The sequence below is a fragment of the Sylvia atricapilla genome, chromosome 6 (assembly GCF_009819655.1).
Source record: "Sylvia atricapilla isolate bSylAtr1 chromosome 6, bSylAtr1.pri, whole genome shotgun sequence".
NCBI classification, from domain to species: Eukaryota; Metazoa; Chordata; class Aves; order Passeriformes; family Sylviidae; genus Sylvia; species Sylvia atricapilla.
The window spans coordinates 3,239,277-3,254,323 of NC_089145.1; the positions used below are offsets into that span (position 1 = coordinate 3,239,277).

The window sequence follows — 15,047 nt, forward strand, 5'->3', positions numbered from 1 at the left end:
GAGGGACTGCTTGAATTTGCTTTCTAGAGGGACCCCATTCAGAGGTTTCCTCACAAAATTTGCCCTAAACCAGGACAATGGAAAATTGGAACAGAAATTAAGGAAGGTGCATAATTCCATGTGTTCCAGCACTGCTCATAAACCTCACTGCACTGAGCCCAAGCCAGCTGCAGAGCAGGCTGGAAATGGAAAAATGGTCTCCCATCCCAGCAACACCCCAGCAGCCCTCTCCTGAAAATTAACTGGGAAATAAAAATAAAAATCTGTTGGAACCTTGGAGGCTGAAAATTTCAGGCTTTCTGTGCTAAAAGGTGCCAACCCTCAAGCAGGCGTCACATTTGACTTGAGGCCTTGGAACAGGCTCCTGAGATTAAGTGATAGCACTGGGGTTGTGGGTGTGTAGTTTGAATAGAATTGTATGATCTCACAGGGTGAAAAACTAAGATTTAAGATTTTAGTGTATAGTAATATATGTGAGTTAAGATGGAAGACTTTGGGCATTGTCTGGGTCCTTCTTCTTCCCCTTCTTCTGGGTTTGGGTGGTTTTCTGTAATTGGTTGATGGAGGCTGCATTGCAGACTTCAAGTAGTTAGTTACTGGGTTTAAAGTAAAAATAATTTAGGTGGTATTTCATAACTAGACACATTGGAAAGACCTGGTAGAGATAGAGAAGCTCTCCATTTTACCTCATTTCTCTAACTTGCTAGTTAGAGCTCATGAGTCTGTAAACAGAAAAGAAATAATAAACATCCAAGTCCGAACATGAACTCCTGTGTATTAATCCTGACCTTGGCAGGGAAAAAGAAGCCAGAACCATCTCATGCATCCTCCTTTAATCCAAGGTGATGCTCACACAGAGTGTCCTCAGGCCCCAGTGAGTCTAGAAATATTGCTTGGGAGGGAAGCCAGACCAATGCAGGCTGTGGCTCATCCCCAGCGCCACAGGCAGAGCCACTACCAGACACACAGGGACCCTGTGACCCTTGGAGGCCACAGCCCAGGAGCACTCACAAAAGGCATCTGTAGCTCACAAGGCAGTGGATAAAATGCTCCTCAGGATGTCAATTGGACCTCAGTTCTCCTCAGGAAGAAGGGGCCAGTGCTGGCAGGAAAGGAGGATGACAATGGCTGCATTCTCTATTCTCCCATGCGCTATTCCCATTGAGCTGAAACAACAGCAAAGGCTGTGTGTGCAAAGGCTGCAGTAGAGTGAAATATGTAGCACAGGGCAGGAATTTTGTCTCTTTCTGACTTCTCATCTTTTTCTGCAGTTTTACAGATTGTGTTTTTCAGATGGGAGCTGGTAGCTGACGCCTTCCCACCCTTTGCTTTTGATTCTTGTAAATCCCTCCTGGGTTAAGTTCTGATTTAGTAACTTGGTGTACTCTGAAATGACTATAAATCCCAGTTCTAGCAAGGCAAGAAGCCAAGGTAACTGCATTGTGAGAGGGATGGGCCTTGGCTCTGCTCTTAAATTTTTAATACATTTTAAACAACTGATTTTCAAGTGAAACATGATTATGTCACATCAAAACCGAGCAGTATTGGGTTTCCTCTATTATTGATGCTGCTGAACTCAGTTGCCTCATTTGATCCTAATTACAGTTATTAAAAAAAAAAAAAAAAAAAAAGAAAAAAAAAAGACAATCAGCCTCTCACTTAAAAATACTCAGAAGAATAAAAGGATAACTGCTTAAAATGCATCTAGCAACAACCTGGGAGTCAGCACAGGCACTATAAAGTAGCTGCATGTGTATGAAGCAATAAGAACACAGAACCTAATCTTGATAAAACCTGCAGGTTCCAAGCCATTCCTAAGTGTCCCATTCCTGGGCACAACAGAAGTAAAAGATTGCCATGCCAAAGGGGAACTGTAGCACAATTGTGTCAAGACACATCAAACAGCTCAAAAGCATGTGAAAAAAAAGAGCCCTGCACATCTCTACATCTTCAGGAGCATCTTAGAAGAAGAAAGCTCAGTACATTGCTCCAAATCTGAACCAAATTTTGCATATTCCAAGGCTAGTCCAATCATAATGCTGATTTAAAAAGCACTGTGAAGCTGAACTCCCGCCCACAGGTTCTGATGTCATTTTGCAGGAGACATTTGGCACTCCCAGGCCAGCCAGGATTCCCATTTGTGGTACCTTGGGTCTGGGAGAAATCCTGATCTGTCTTGAATTCTAGCTGGCGCAAGGCCGGTCCTGGGCACAGTGTCTTGGATAAGAACAGTGGCCCTTTTCGCTGGGACACTGAACTCACTCCCCCAGGTGTTGCCTCAAGTTTGCCTGCTTTTCACTGTTTGCATTTTGTTCTCATTCAGCTTCAAGTAAACTATGTATATTATTAGAATTGTTTACATTCTTCCTCTCTAGGAGGAGAATGATGATTGATGGTGATGTTCACCGACGAGGTCAAAGAGGTGGCTACCTGTGTAGCCAATCTTGGCCTGTCTGTAAATTTGTATATATGGAGTCAGAAAAATAAAGTAGAAGCTTTCCTGCTTGACCTCCTGCTGACCTGCCTCGTCCTTTCATGCTCCAAACAGCAGCCACACATGTGACCCTCCGTCACAAGTGGTGACCCCTCTGCTGGACAAGAATTCAGCCTTCTGTGTATCTGAGGTAACAAGTGGTAAGAGATGATGACCTCTACCTCTTCCTCAGAAGATGTCCTCGTGATGGACCTCTGGTTTGAGGTCCTAGAGAAGGAGGGATCCTCTGTATCTAGAGAGGACTCCCAAGAGTTTTTCTATTATGCTAGAAGCCATGGTTTTCTCTCCACCGTTCAGGCTGCTTTCTCCACACTGGAGAAAATCCACCCGCATCTTAGGGTCCCGCCTACTGCACGTGTTCAAGGAGGATGCTGGGGTGGATTTTTTGCGGTTGTTAACAACCTGGAAAAGGCTGGAAAAAGGTGCTGCTCTGTACGCAGCCTCCCAGTTCTGGCGCTTCAGAGGACGGCTCCAGCCAGATGCTGTCTCCTGGGCTAGGCCCCAGGGGAGATGGTGGTGCCTTTTCTCCTGTCCCTGCACCACGGACGCGCCGCTGGAGCGGAGGGGATTTAGCCCCCATCCCGGTGCCGGCGGGAACACCGATTCCTGTCCCACATAGGCGCAGGAGTGAGGAAAGCCTGTCCTCCCTCAGGGCAGCAGCTGAGGAGGGCGCGGGGCCCGCGGACCGGACCCCGCCCGTACCCGCACCCCGCGGGCGATGGAGTGCGGGGGATTTTAGGGCTTGCGGAAGCCCAGCGGGACCAGCGCTACCAGCGCCGCAGACCCCCGGGCCGCGGAGGCGGCAGCGGAAGATCCCTTCCCCTCCCCGTGCATTCCCGGCGCGGCAAGCGCCAAGAGCGCGTTTGGACCGGGGAGGGGGGGCGGTCACAGCGGACTGCCCTCATTGTGGGATTGCCACGAGATATTTCGTGGAGGAGGACGCCGTGGGTTCCTGCCGTCCCCAGGGGCCGAGCGAAGCGGCCCCGGACCCGCGCGGCGGGGACCCGCAGTCCCCACACGGCTCCAGGCGGCCAGCCAAGTCTTTCCGGGGGACAAGGCCCCGGAGAGTGAGAGACCGGCTCGGGAGAGTGAGAGGCCAGCCCCGGAGAGTGAGAGACCGGCTCCGGAGAGTGAGAGGCCAGCCCCGGAGAGTGAGAGGCCCGCCCCGGAGAGTGAGAGGCCGGCCCCGGAGAGTGAGAGGCCGGCCCCGGAGAGTGAAAGGCCGGCCCCGGAGAGTGAGAGGCCCGCCCCGGAGAGTGAGAGGTCCGTCCCGGAGAGTGAGAGACCCGCCCCGGAGAGTGAGAGGCCAGCCCCGGAGAGTGAGAGGGCGGCCCCGGAGAGTGAGAGGGCGGCCCCGGAGAGTGAGAGGCCGGCCCCGGAGAGTGAGGGGCCCGCCCCGGAGAGTGAGAGGCCGGCCCCGGAGAGTGAGAGGCCGGCCCCGGAGAGTGAGGCCTGCCCCGCAGCGGGCGGGAGGGCCGCCCACCATTGGAGTTCGGGCGGCCGGGGGGACCGTGCTGGGAGCGGTACCCACACCCCCTCCCGCAGCTGCGGCTCCGCCGAGAGATGCTTGGAGGAGGTGGCGCTCGGGTGACCTTCGGGCTGTACAGCCTGGCTCTCCAGCGAGTCTTTCACGCCCCTCGAGCCCCCCTCCTTCCCCCGTGGCTTCTCCCCCCCAGTGGCCCGTGTCCTTGGAAGCGGTGCCGCGCGGCAAGCCCCGCAAAGCGCTGCGTTCCCCCCCCCGCGCTGAGCCAGAGCGGCTCCGCAGTTTTTACTTTTAGGGGGGACGGCGCAGCTGGCGACAGACCGGTGTTCACCCATGGCAAGGGGTCCCGGGATGACGGATCGCCTTCGGGTGGCCATTGGACGCTGCCACCGTGTCAGGTGACGGTCCGGCCGCGGGACCGCACACGTTTTTGGGAGGATGTCCGATCCAAGGCTGATGCCGTGGGTAGCCGTGGTTCGGCACGGCGGCCCCTGAAGGGCAGGGATGAATTGCCCAGCTCTGCAGGTGCTGCGAGACAGGCACTTGCCTCTGTCGCCATGGAGTCTAGGGGACAGAATTCAGAGGATGATGCCTCGACGGGCAGTCTGCGAGCTTTCCCTGTGCTTCGGGAAGCTGGTCGCAGGAAGCATGCCCATTTGTCTTGGCAGGCATTGGTTGATCTCTGAGATAGGATTGGTAAATACGGTCTGGGGTCTCCAGAGATGATGCAGGTACTCCAGCTGATAGACACAGACGTGTTACCTCCTTATGACATTCGGTGCTTGGCCAAGGTTCTCTTTCAGCCGGTCGAATATGACCTGTTTGAGTCCAAGTGGTCTCAATTGGCTGAAAAGACTGCGGCACAGAATTTGCTGGCTCATCAAGACGACCCTAGGTATGGGGTTGGGCCAGACGTGCTGCTGGGTATAGGTGAGTTTGCTGATGTTAATAGGCAGATCACCTGTGAGCCCTTGGTACTGGAGCAGTGCCAGAAAGTTGGCATGGCAGCATTGGTACAGACAATGGAGATGCCTGCACCAAAACAGTAATTTGCCACGATTCTTCAGGGGACTGACGAACCCTTTCTGCAATTCACAGGGAGGCTGACAGCTTCTGTTGAGCGACAGGTGGATGATTTCAATACCAGAATAATGTTGCTCAAGCATCTGGCAAGGAGAAATTGCAATGCAGAGTGTAGGAGGATCATTGAGGCCCTTCCAGGCGATCCCTCACTCTTGCAAATGGCCGAGGCCTGTGCAAAGCTGGACACCACAGGTGCTAGGGTGGCTGCTGTGGCTACCACCCTGTGGCCACCCTGGAAGGGTGGGAAGCCGAAACAGGCAAAGGCTCAGGCCGGCAACACAAAAGGGAAAAAAGGGAAATGATTTCGAAAGGGGACCACTCCTTTGTTTCTCTGTGGATGGTGTGGAAGGCCAAATCACACAGCCAATGATTGTAAGGCCACAGTTCATGTGAATGGCTAGCCTCTATCAGGCTCAGGAAATGGGCAGTGCAGCACGAAAAGGAAGCGTGCTCAGACACAAGTGTCTTCCCAATCCCCAGAGCCAATGGAGGTCTGCTGAGCAAGCAGAGTTTCCACACCCACCCGCCCCTGTCACTGTCCCTGAAGGGACCAGAATTGCTCAACTTGTGTTTTTTGAGTCTTCTGTTCACAGGACAGAGTGCCGGTGGCGAGAGGGAGGCTGCTCTGAAGCTACTGGGCTGCCTGATGTTCACTGGACTGTTGTTCTGGCCAGAGACTGTCCTGAAATGACTTTTACTCTGTCTGTCTTTGGAGTGGACATTGCACATTTCTCCCTTGCTGCTTGGCATCTGGAATGGACCCTTTCTTCTAGACGACTTCGTTGCCCTTCGTGACTTGGTTCAGGAGCAGTTGGTCCAGGATCATCTGGAACTTTCTACCAGTCCCTGGAATGTCTCTGTTTCCTGTCTCAGAAAGAAGTCTGGGACATGGCGGTTGTTACAAGACCTCTGAAAAGTTAATGCTGTGGTGGAAGGCATGAAGATAGTGCAGGCTGATGTGCCGTTGCCCACCGTGCTTCCCACAGATTGGTTGATCCTCATTGTGAATCTGAAAGATTGTTTTCTTGTGATTCATTTGTACCCTACAGGTATCAGTGGCCAATGGAATGTTGAATAGTCCGATCCCTTGCACGTTTTGGACTGGGTCTTTCTGCCCCATCAGCCGCAAAAGACGGCAATTGCATTGTTTGAGCTCATTGCTCAATTGATAATTAAATGCAGGAGACAGTGCTTGCAAATTGATGGATGCAGATTTTGCAAATTTTATACTCTCAGTAGTATGGGAGAAATTTGACTGGAGCTTTGCAAGCAGTGTTTCTCTGCCAAATGCTCTGAAAAATTTTTAGGGCAGGTTGCTTGTCATCTGCCCAGCCATGAGCTATTGCAAGTGGCAAAAATTCTTCAAAATTTTTGCAGCACAAAACTGGTCAGAAGTCAGTGCAAGGACCTGCTGTCTTCACAGACAGGAAGGACATGACGGGCCGTTGTTGCTTGGAAGGATGGATCTGAGGGTCAAGTTTTGGAAGGTCATGAGGATGGGACAGCCCAATTGGTTGTATTGAGGGCTGCCGTCATGGCATTTCCAAAGTTTCCCAGGAACCTTTCAATTTAGTCACGGATTTCGTTTCTGTGTCCAACATAGCACAACAGTTGTGTCATTCAATTTTGAAGGGAGTCAGCAATGTTGCTTTGTTTCATTTGATGAAGACCCTGTGTTGTGCCTCTGGGGCCTGGGTTCTTCAAAACAAAAACGGGGAATGCAGGGTGAAACCCCGCAAACAATTAGCAAAGGTTTTGTATGCTATCAAGCACCATAAGGTGCTGCAGGGTTCTAATAACCCTGTCATGTTGAAAGCAGGAGACCGTGACCAAAATGAAGGACAACGAGTGGAGGAACCACTGAGTGATGACTCCGATGTTGATAATCACTCTGATGGCCCTTCCACATCAAGAAATTGAACATTGTTCATTTTCTTTTTTCCTTTTTTCTTTTTTTAATGGCAAAAGGGTGAGATGTTGCATCAAGTTTGCCTGCTTTTCACTGTTTGCATTTTGTTCTCACGCAGCTTCAAGTAAACTATGTATATTATTAGAATTGTTTACATTCTTCCTCTCTAGGAGGAGAATGATGATTGATGGTGATGTTCACCAACAAGGTCAAAGAGGTGGCTACCTGTGTAGCCAATCTTGGCCTGTCTGTAAATTTGTATATAATATGGAGTCAGAAAAATAAAGTAGAAGCTTTCCTGCTTGACCTTCTGCTGGCCTGCCTCATCCTTTCATGCTCCTAACAGCAGCCACACGTGACCCTCTGTCACACAGGGTCACTATAGCCAGTCCAGGGTCACCATGGCCACTGAGCCACTCCCGGGGCCCACCTGGCAGGGCTGAGGCCCCTTGTCTTAATCGTGCTGGCCAAAGGACAACTCTGGAGGTCAAAGGGCAACTGGGGAGGCCAAAAGTCAGCTACGGTGGCCATAAGTCTGGTGTGGAAGCCAAACTCAGCACAGGTGGCCAGCCACCAGCCCCAGTGGCCAAAATTCAACCCTGGTGGTCACTGTGAGGCCACTGAGGGGCCACCAATGACAGTGGCCAGAGCCCAGGGGTGCAAAGAGGCCCTGGGGGTCACCAGGGTGGGCTGGGAGGGGACCCCGGGGGGGCAGCCAGGAGTGGCCTGAGGGGCACTCTGGGGTCCCCATGGCGGCTGTGGGGCTGTCCCCAAGGGTACGTGGGGACACTGAAGGGCTCTGGGGACACCAGGGGGACACGCACCTGGCGGATGTTCTGCCCCACGTGCTTGATGACCATCTCGTTGGCTGCGATGGGCTCCATGGCGAACAGGCCCCACTCGTGGATGCAGCTGTGCCTGAACCGCAGGCATTTGTTCCGGAGCTGGGGACACGGGGACATGTCACTGGGGTGAAGACAGGACTGGGGACACGTCACCAGAGTGGGGACGGGACAGGGGACATGTCACCAGGGTGGGGACAGCAGGAGGGACAGATCACCCAGATGGGGACAGCAGGGGGGACGTGTCACCGTGGTGGGCACAGGACCAGGGACATGTCACCAGGGTGGGGACAGGACAGGGGGACATGGTGGGACATGTTACTGGGGTGGGGACAGCAAGGGGGGACACAGGGATGTGTCACCAGGGGTGGGAACAGCACCAGGGGACATGGGTCATGGGGGGTGAGGACACAATGGGGGGGCATAGAGACACATCACTGGGGTGGGGACAGGATGGGGGACATGGGGACACATCACTGGGGGTGGGGACACCATGGGGGACATGAGAGCAGGGCCATCAGGGTGGGAGGGGCCATCGAGGGTGGGGACAAAGGGCACGAGGACACAGAGAACACAAATCCGCTGCACACCACACGGCCACAGCACAGGCGACACTGGGGACAGCAGGGTGACAACGCTGTGACTACAGCGGGACCCCGACCAGCCCGGCCGCTGTGTCCCGGCCCACCTTGAGCTGGTTGAGCTTCAGCAGGTCGCTGTCGGGCAGCGTGGCCAAGCCGATGGCGCTGAGCAGCCGCCGCTGCTCCGAGTGTCGCTCCGACAGCACGCGGTTGGGACCCTGGGGACACCGTGGTGCGGACAGCCAGGACACGGAGGGGGTCACCTCTGGACGCTCACCTGCGTGTCAGGGCCGTCGGGGTCGGGGTGGGGCACCGGGCAGGGCTGCAGGTAACACTCCTTCTCCTGCTGGCTGATGGGGTAATAGTCCTCACTGCAGGCGCTGCCCGTGCGGTGCTCGCGGGGCTCCAGGCGCCGCGGACTGCTTGTCCTGGTCAGTGTGGCCGCAGGTCAAGGCCAGAACGCACGGACAGAGGGACTGAGGAATGGACAGGGGATGGGGGTGGCCTTGCCTTGGCACTGCCTGGTGATGTGACCCTGATAAATCTGTGGCCTGGCCCCAACGCCCTGCCTGTGTCACCAGGATCCGCTCCTGTGTCCCCAACACCCATCCCTGTGCCCACAATGTCCTCCCTGTGTCACCAGGATCCCCCATCCCTGTGTCCCCAACACCCTCCCTGTGTCCCCAGGATTCGCTCCTGTGTCCCCAGTACCCATCCCTGTATCACCAGGATCCACTCCTGTGTCCCCAGCACCCATCCCTGTGTCCTCAACACTCATCCCTGTGTCCCCAGTGCCCTGTGTCCCCGGTCCACTCCCTGTTTCCCCAATGCCCATCCCTGTGTCCCCAACGCCCTCCCTGTGTCTCCAGGATCTGCTCCTGTGTCCCCAACGCCCTCCCTGTGTTCCTGGTTCACTCCCTGTGTCCCCAACACCTGTCCCCATGTCCCAGTGCCCAGCCCCATGTCCCCACAGCGTCCCTAGACTGTCCCCAAGGATATCGGTGTGGTGCACCCAGAGGGTCTCATGCAACCAATGCACAGCCCCATGTCCCCAATCCCCAATGTCCGTCCCCCCGTCCCCGTGTCCCCACACCCGTCCCAGTGTCCCAGTGTCCCCAGACTGTCCCCAGACTGTCCCCAGACTGTCCCCAAGGATATCGGTGGGGTGCACCCAGTGGGTGTCATTCAACCAGTGCACAGCCCTGTGTCCCCAGTCCCCAATGTCCATCCCAATGTCCCCGTGTCCCCAGACTGTACCCAGACTGTCCCCAGTGTCCCCAAGAATATCGGTGTGGTGCACCCAGTGCATGTCGTTCAGCCAGTGCACGGCCCCATGTCCCCAATCCCCATATCCCCACACCCGTCCCAGTGTCCCCATGTCCCATGACTGTCCCCAAGGATATCGGTGTGGTGCACCAGTGGGTGTCCTTCAGCCAGTGCGCAGGCCTGTGCCCCAATCCCCGTATCCCCACACCCATCCCAGTGTCCCCAATCCCCACACCCGTCCCAGTGTCCCCGTGTCCCCAGACTGTCCCCAATGTCCCCAGACTGTCCCCAAGGATATCGGTGTGGTGCACCCAGCGGGTGTCATTCAGCCAGTGAGCTGCAGCAGTGTTGTGGTTTGAAAACAAACCAAGTAAGAGGCTCTAAGTCAGAAATAAAATTTAATGAGAAGAAAAGGAAAATAAAATAGAATAAAATAGAATAAAATAATACAAAAAGAAAAACCAGTGACAGAGTCAGAATACAACCTGATCAGGGTGATGGAAACAGTCCAGACAAGGTGGTCTTCCTGAAACAGAAATCTTGTAGAAAGGTCTGGTAGCTCCGGTCCTCTGGGAATCCAGTGGGTGAGGGCTGCTTCTACTGTCCCAAATCCCAGCTTATATCCAGGTGAGAATGCTTGGCTCTTCCCCATGGGCTGAGCATCTCACAATGGGATGATGAGTCATGGAAGAGAGCCTTAATGGCCCATTAAAGGGAGATAACTCCCGGAGGGAGTTATCTATGAGTCATGCACAAGGCATTGATGGGCCATTAACTGAGGATGGTGATAGAATACATCCTGAACTACAACCCAGGACAAGCAGACTCTCGGCTGCAGCAGACTCTCGTAGGTGAGCCGCAGGAAACTGCGCATCCTCGGCGTCTACCCCAAAGCTCCAGTTGTCGTACAGGATCGTCATCTGCTCGAACTTGCTGTGCAGGGAGAACTCCACGGGCGGGGAGGTCGCAGGGACCCTGTGGGGGCACAGCCAGCACTGGGGGCGCTTACTGCTGCTGCTGTCGCTATCGCTGTCACCATCGTCGTCGTCGCTGTCACTGGAGGACAGACAGTACCATTTGCACCTGTGAAGTGGCGCCGGCGCTGGTGGCACCAGGGGGTCCCTGCCTGTGCCGACGGGCGGTGGTGGCTCAGCCACCACCAACTCAAGGGCCTCCAGTACCTCGGCGGTGGCCCTCGGGGCACAGGGTGGGGCTGGCAGGCAGGGTATTGGAGGGCCATCTTGAATTTGTGCTGGCAGGAGACTAGTCATAGGCCCAGGGTCTTGGATACGAATGGTGGACCATTCCGTGGGAAACTGAAATCACCTCTGCAGGTTCCTGATGTCATTTGCAGGAGACATTTGGCACTGCCCAGGGCAACCAGGATTCCCATTTGTGCAAGCTAGGATCTGGGACATATATAGAATCTTGATGAATGAATCGTTCCGAATTCCAGCTGGTGGAAGGCTGATCCTGGGCACGGGGCCGTGGATACGAAGGGTGGCCCTTTTCCCTGGGAAACTAAACTCAGCCCCGCCAGCTTCCTGATGTCATTTTGCTAGAGACATTGGCACTTCCAGGCCAGTCAGGACTCCCATTTGTGGTACCTTGGGTCTGGGAAAAATCCTGATCTGTCGCAAATTCTAGCGGTTTGAGGGCCGGTTCTGGGCACAGGGTCTTCGAAAAAAACAGTGGCCTTTTCCGTGGAAAACTGAACACCCCGCTCAGGTTCCTAATGTCATTTTGCAGGAGATATTTGGAACTCCCAGGGCAGCCAGGATTCCCATTTGTAGTACTTTAGGTCTGTGAGAAATCCTGATCCGCCTTGAATTCTAGCCAACGCAAGGCCAGTCATGGCCACGGTGTCTTGGATACGAATGGTTGCCATTTTCCCTGGGAAAAAAAAACTCACCCCCCACCCCCCGCCCCCCCCGGTAAACAGATGTCATTTTAAGGAGACATTTGACACTCCCAGAGCAAGTCGGCCCTCTTCAAAACCTATGCTGCATCCCTTGGTGCAGTGCAATGTTTTCCACTGGGAAGGGAGGGCTGAGTGTCGAAGACAGAGGCAAAGGCTGCATGAAACGCCTGTACCGTGTCTCTGTCCCTGTTGCTGAGGTGACCATCCGCATCCTGGTAGGGGACAACGTTATTTTTACAACCTTGTTTTCCTTTCATGTATTTTAAAACACGGGTTTCATTGTACCCCACATTTTTGGCCACCTTCATCTCCAGCTGAGCTTTCACCACACCAAATTTCTCCCTTCAGTGGCAAGAAGCATTGGCGTTATCTTCTCCTGACCTGGATTCCACTGGGCCCAGGGCTTCCTTTTCTGTCCTCGTTCCCAGAGAAGATGCCCGTTCAGGCCAGGCAGCCTTCTGCCTCACCTCTTTGGCTTCCGCCATTTGGCAATCACCTGCTCCGGTGCCCTCAGGAGGTGATGTTTCGAAAGTGACCAGCAGTGATGGAGGCCAGCACTTTCAAAAGCATTTTTCCCTGTGGAGCTTGCTTCCCAGTTCCCCGAGCAGCCGGAGTCTACTCTCCTTATGCCCCCGAGCGCAGGTTTTGCCGGTCCTTTTCCTCTTGCCAGAGGAGCTCAGTTTATTTGCGGCGGCCGCGGCCAAGACGGCCGCCAATGCCCGCTTGGCTCAGGCACGTGGGGCTCAGAGGGCGGCCTGGCTCGAGAGGGGCTGAGCTGGAGAGTGCTGGGCTGTGGGGAGCAGCCCTCTTGCCTAGGAGGAGGCTCCCTGGGGAGGAAGAAAGGGTCTGGCATGAGCCACGAGGCCCCTGGCCAAGGGATGGCAGCGGGGGACGTGTCCACCACGGCGGATGCTGTCCGGAAGGAGCTGTGGGAAGGAGTGGGTGTGGGGCTGAACTCAGAGAGGGTGATCCCCAGGCCAGCAGGCAGAAAGCCCCTGGCACAGAGCGGGAGCCAAGTCTCAGGTCACCAGCAACGGCCCCTTCCTCCCTCCCTCCCCAGCGCTGCCATGGGCTCCCACAGGGGTTCCAGGCCACTTTGGGACCATTTCCGCTCCCAGCCGAGCTCCAGTGTCCCCTCAGGATGGACCGCCAGGGGAGGGAGGAGCCTCCATTTTCGGGCAAGCCGTGGGGCAAGTGGTCGCTCCCCGAAGAACACTGAAGGGAGCGCGCTGACTACCCCTTTTTGCCAAGAGGTTTCTTTAGCTGAGCTTGCTGACAAGGACCAGACCTGACAGCCCGGAATGGGTCGGTGGTGGTTTTAATTGTTTTGGTTTCTGGTGGTTTCCCTTTTTGAGTCCTGCGTGGGACTGGGGAGCTGGGCGCTGCAGAGGCTCCGGCGAGGCTCAGAACCGGCTGCCGCGCACCCAAGGGTGGAGCGAGATCATCCTCCAGCTGCGGCCTGTCCGCGGGGTGCTTGGACAGGGCCACCAGCAGATCAGATGTCGGCACTCTGGACGGGGAGAGAAGGCAGAAAGCGCCGGTCACTCGCAGAAGGCCCCTGCCCAGCGGCTCCCGGCGCCGGCAGGGCCCGGGCCGCGCCGCGTGCGCTCAGAGCCGCGCCGGCCTCCCGACCCGCTCTGCCCTGTGCGGGAGAGCGGCACGGCCGGACACGGCCGCCTCCTTCAGCCACGCGTGCCGCCCCGACCCCGTGGCACTGCCCGCCTCCTGCGGCCAGCCCTTGAGGGCAGGCCCCGCGGAGGCGCCTCAGGGCCGCGCCGGGCTGCGCACACCGCCTTCTGCCCGAGCCTGCCTTCTGGAGCCGCATACCAACCTGGGGAGACCTGCTGCCTGAAGCAGAGCTGCCCCAGCACGATGTCACCGGTCCTCCCCAAAGGGGAGGCACCCGCACACCATGCCGTACAGCAGCACGCCCAGTGGACCAGACGGTGGCCGAATCGCCGTGGTAGTAGCCAAAGCCGATCCACTCGGGCGGGCTGTAGGCGTGTGTTCCTAGGGGAGGACACGGGCAGCGTTGTCCAGCCGCAGGCCGCTGGCTTCCAGAGCCTGGCGCCAGCCAGAGGCAGGGGCTAGGCGCCCGTGGCCGCAGCTTCCCCGCGAGGCCAACCCCGCGTCCCCCAGCCAAGCGGCCCAAGCCAGGAAACCATTCTGCAAGGCGGAGAAGGCCAGCCAAGCGGCCCCAGCCCTTGCGGGCCTGCCAAGCCCAGGGGCCGGGCCTGGCTTTTTGGCAGCCCCCCCTCTGGGGGCAGGGCCGCCAGCCGGCTCCTGGGCCACGGCGGCTGCCGCCGTGCCACAGGGCAACAGGCCGAAGGCCGCACCCCGCGGCCCAGGAGGGAACGGGGCCCCGCATTGCCCGGGGCCGGGAGCAGGGCCCCGGGCTGTGGCTTCACCGGCAAAGTGCGTGAAAGCCTGCTCCTGGAGGAAGGGCCGCAACCGAAGTCGATGAGCTTCAGGTCGCCGCTCTCCGGGTCCACGAGGAGGTTCTCCGGCTTGATGTCCCGGTGCAGGACGCCGCAGGCGGTGCAGTGCCGCACGGCCTCCAGCACCTGGCAGAAAAGCCAGCGCGCCATCTCCTCGCACAGGAACCCCTGCTCCAGCAGGAACTGCAGGAGATCCCGCGACTGCTCCGGACAGCTCCATCACCAGCATGAAGCTGTCAGGCAGCTCAAACCAGTCCAGGAGCTGGATGATGTTGTAGCAGCCAGAGCCCACCTTCTCCATCAGCACGATCTCCATGGGAACACAGGTGCCGTCGGGCGTGAGGAGACAATGCCTCCAGCAGGCCTGATGCTGCCCTGTGGCCACGCTGCCCTCTGTCTGGGATGCCCCCGCGCTCTCCTGGGCAGCCCTCCCTGGTGATGGGGATTCCTCACGCCCGGGGGATGCTCGGGCGCCACAACCCCGCTCTGCCCCACTGGCCCCGCTCACGTACCAGCTCGCCACTGCAGGACGCTCTCCCTGGCCACCGCGTTTGATGGCCACCTGCAAAGGCATCGAGACAGCGGGGCTGAGCTCCAGCCCCCGCCCTCCTCACAGTGCCAGACCGCCCCTCCCGGCCACTTACCGGCCTCCCGTCCAGAGGCGGACGCCCGAGAAAACGGTGCCGAAGCCGCCACTTCCCCAGCTGCGGGCCCAGCTGGTACAGCTCCTGCAGCTCCTCCTTCGCCCTGCGGCCAAGAGCGAGGCATAAGCCTTGCGCCCAGGAACCCCCCTCGAGTGAAGGAACCCGCCGGCCCATCGGGCTGGGCCGGCGTGGGCCGCCTTGCTCTGACCTGCTTCCTGCTGCGCGCCGGGCAGCGGCCCCCGCCCCGCCGCCCCGGGGCCGGCCAGCGGCGGTGCTGGGCCAGGGCAGCGCGCACAGGCGGCTGCAGGAGCCGCGGCACCCGCGGGGGGGGGGGGGGCAGGGCGGCACCGTCGCTGTCCCCGGCGTCCTGGGCTGCACTCAGCTCT

The 15,047-nt window shown here is 57.3% G+C and overlaps 1 pseudogene; it reads right to left on the reverse strand.

The window, feature by feature from the left end:
- Positions 1-12,982: 12,982 nt before the first annotated feature.
- LOC136362023 (serine/threonine-protein kinase pim-1-like) lies at positions 12,983-14,348 on the reverse strand (annotated as a pseudogene).
- Between the last annotated feature and the right edge of the window lie 699 nt (positions 14,349-15,047).